Source organism: Ochotona curzoniae, unplaced genomic scaffold (assembly GCF_017591425.1).
Source record: "Ochotona curzoniae isolate NIBS_2020 unplaced genomic scaffold, NIBS_Ocur_1.0 scaffold_3890, whole genome shotgun sequence".
NCBI classification, from domain to species: domain Eukaryota; kingdom Metazoa; phylum Chordata; class Mammalia; order Lagomorpha; family Ochotonidae; genus Ochotona; species Ochotona curzoniae.
The window spans coordinates 13,499,636-13,502,850 of record NW_024467115.1 but is presented as its reverse complement, the minus strand read 5'-3'; the positions used below and the strand labels follow the sequence as shown (position 1 = coordinate 13,502,850).

The window sequence follows — 3,215 nt, the reverse complement described above, 5'->3', positions numbered from 1 at the left end:
GGGCGCCGGTTCTAATCCCGGCAGCCCCGCTTCCCTTCCAGCTCCCTGCCTGTGGCCCCGGAAAGCAGTCGAGGACGGCCCAAGGCTTTGGGACCCTGCACCCGTGTGGGAGACCCGGAAGAGGCTCCTGGCTTCGGATCGGCATAGTATCGGCCCGTTGCGCTCACTTGGGGAGTGAATCATCGGACGGAAGATCTTCCTCTCTGTCTCTCCTCTCTGTATATCCGCCTTTCCAATGAAAAAAAATAATAAAAATAAATCTTTAAAAAAAAAAAAATGATCAATGGAGTGAAAAGACAGTCAATAGGATGGAAAAAAATAGTTTCAAACGTTTGTCACTTATCTGATAATAAATTACTATTCTGAATATATTGGCAACTTGAAAAACTAAACCACCACCTCAACCACAAAAACAAAAGAATCCTGTTGAGAAATGGGCAAAGAATTTCAACGCATAGTTCTCAAGGAAAATTAAATACAAATGACCAATAAATATATGAAAAATTCTCAACATGACTTGTCATCAGGGAAATGCAAATGAAATCACAATGCGCTATCACGTCATCCCTGTAAGAATGGCTAAAATTCAAACCACAGAGAGCAAATGCTGGCACGGAAGTGAACAAAGAGGAAGACATCTGTGCCGGTTGGTGGTAATATAACTTACTGCAGCCACTGTGCAAAGCAGTAGGATTTCCTTAAAACATAATAGAGACAGACTTGCCACATGATTCAGCAAACCCACTACTGTATATGTACACAAAAAGGCTTGAACACAATGTACCAAACAGGTATCTGAACCACCATGCTTATAGTAGCATTGTTCACAACAGCCACAATTTGGAACCAACCAGGATATTCATTATCACTAGACTGGATAAAAAAAATGATATATATACACAGTGGAGTCTCATTTAGCTATTAAAAAAAAAATGAAGTTCTACCAATTGTAACAAAATGAACACAACTAGAGGCCATCATGCTGAGTGAAGTAAATTCTGCCCAAAAAGACAAATACTGCATTGTCTTCCTTAAATGTAAAGCTAAAATTCAAAAATAAACAGAAAGAAAGAAAAAAGAAGAGTCGCTGTGTATCAGTTCAGAAGTGAGTTGAACACTTACAAGCTGTAAATGTAGTTTTGCAAAACTTGTTTTATAACTTTGTCAAACCAATGGTGAAAAAATGTTATTGTATCATAGTTTTAATGACCTATGATTAATTTAAAATGGGTTAGAAATGGGTTAGAGTCATTTTTCCATATATATAATGAATTAAAAGACAAAACTCGGTTTCCTGTTTAAGATGCCATCCCCCCATAGCAGCACAGGCCGGGAAACTTGTGCCACAGCTAAGGCTGCAGCCCCGGCTCCTGGGCCCCAGGCTCCAGGCAGTTCAGCTGACCGCCAAAAGATGGCTCAATCTGCAGGAGCATCAGAGCAAGAAACTGATGTCTGACAGTGGAGTGATGGTGCAACGGTTCTCCGTCGCTAACACTACCAGTGAAACTCTTGAGGCTGCTAAAAGGCTCAATTCCCAAGAAATTGTTTTTAAAAGCCTAGATCTTAGCTGGAGGAAGAGGAAAAGGTGCCAAAAGAAGGTGTGAAAGTTAACAAGGTGATGGTTGCCGAAGCCTTGGACATTTCCAGAGAAATCTACATGGCTATTTTGATGGACAGATCATGCAATGGCCCAATCTGGTGGGCAGTCCATAGGGAGATATTGACATTGAAGAGATGGCAGCTTCGAATCCAGAACTTACCTTTAAGAAACAAATTGACATTTTTGAAGGGAAAACCTCAGCTTTCTTGGAGCTTTGAAAAACCAGGCTGCAGATCAAATTAAGAAGCTGTATAACCTCTTCCTGAAAATTGATGCAACTCAGGTTGAGGTGAATCCCTTTGCTAAAACTCCAGAAGGACAAGTTGTCTGTTTTGATGCCGAGATAAATTTTAACGACAATGTAGAATTCCAACAAAAGGACATCTTTGCTATGGATGACAAATCAGAGAATGAGCCCATTGAAAATGAAGCTGCCAGATATGAGCTAAAATACATTGGACTGGACGGGAACATTGCCTGCTTTGTCAATGGTGCAGGGCTGGCCATGGCAACGTGTGACATCATTTTCCTTAATGGAGGGAAGCCAGCAAATTTCTTGGACCTTACTGGTGGCATCAAAGAAGCTCAAGTGTATCAGGTGTTCAAGTTGCTGACCTCTGAACCTAAGGTTGAAGCCATCCTTGTCAATATTTTCGGTGGCATCGTCAACTGTGCCATCATTGCCAATGGAATCACCAAAGCTTGTCGGGAGTTGGAGCTCAAGGTGCCCATACTGGTCTTTTTGGAAGAAACCAACGTGCAAAAGGCTCAGAAAATCCTCAGCAACAGTGGACTGCCCATCACGTCAGCTGTCGACCTAGAAGATGCCTCCAAGAAGGCTGTGACCAGTGTGGCCAAGAAGTGATGCCTCCATTGTCCTGGCCCCCAGGGAAGAAGGCTCTCACATCACTTTCAATGAGATGCTTATCTCACATGGAGAAAACAGGGGGAAGAGAAAATGAACACCAATCACTGTCTAAATCTGTATTTTCTTCAGTTAAGATACATAGATGGCCTGAATCTGATTTTAGTTACACTGTTGATAAGAATCCTGTCCTGCGTGCTCATACTTTTATTTTTTTCTGTATCACAGTAAGTCTGCTTAGTAGGCAGTGTTTTTCCAACTTTGGGGTTAGGCTGTGTGGCCAAATACTGTGAACCAAATACAGAATGTGAAAGTCAAGTAATGTGCATATACAGAATGTGAGAATCGGGTCGTGGATATGGAGAAGAATTTTGGTAGAAATTTAATCCTACATGCTAATTCAAAAAATGAAAACACAAACCCTAAAAAACTCAAGACAAGATTACTTCTAACATAGTAAATACTCAAAGCGTGCTGCTGAGACAGCCACACAAATCCCTTTACACTCGGCAGCAGTTTTTACAAGTTTCTGATTCTAACACATGTCTGGGATATCGAAAATTTTCCAAAATACATTTTACAATAAAAGGTCTCCTTTGGTGCACTGCACATGCATTCTACCACTTGCCTTAACATTGAAAATACTGTTTACTTCATAATAACAGAAAAACCAGAATCCTTATTTGTGATTTTGGAGTAATTTTCATTTTAACCACACAGTTGAAGGATGCTGCTTTTGCTGGAAATTTC

At 40.8% G+C, this 3,215-nt stretch overlaps 1 pseudogene across 1 annotated transcript; it reads left to right on the top strand.

Annotated features, from left to right (window-relative positions):
* The first annotated feature begins 1,357 nt into the window (after window positions 1-1,357).
* On the top strand, window positions 1,358-2,465 carry LOC121146016 (annotated as a pseudogene). The gene has a single exon (XR_005882142.1). The product of XR_005882142.1 is annotated as a succinate--CoA ligase [GDP-forming] subunit beta, mitochondrial-like (transcript).
* The last annotated feature ends 750 nt before the right edge of the window (window positions 2,466-3,215 follow it).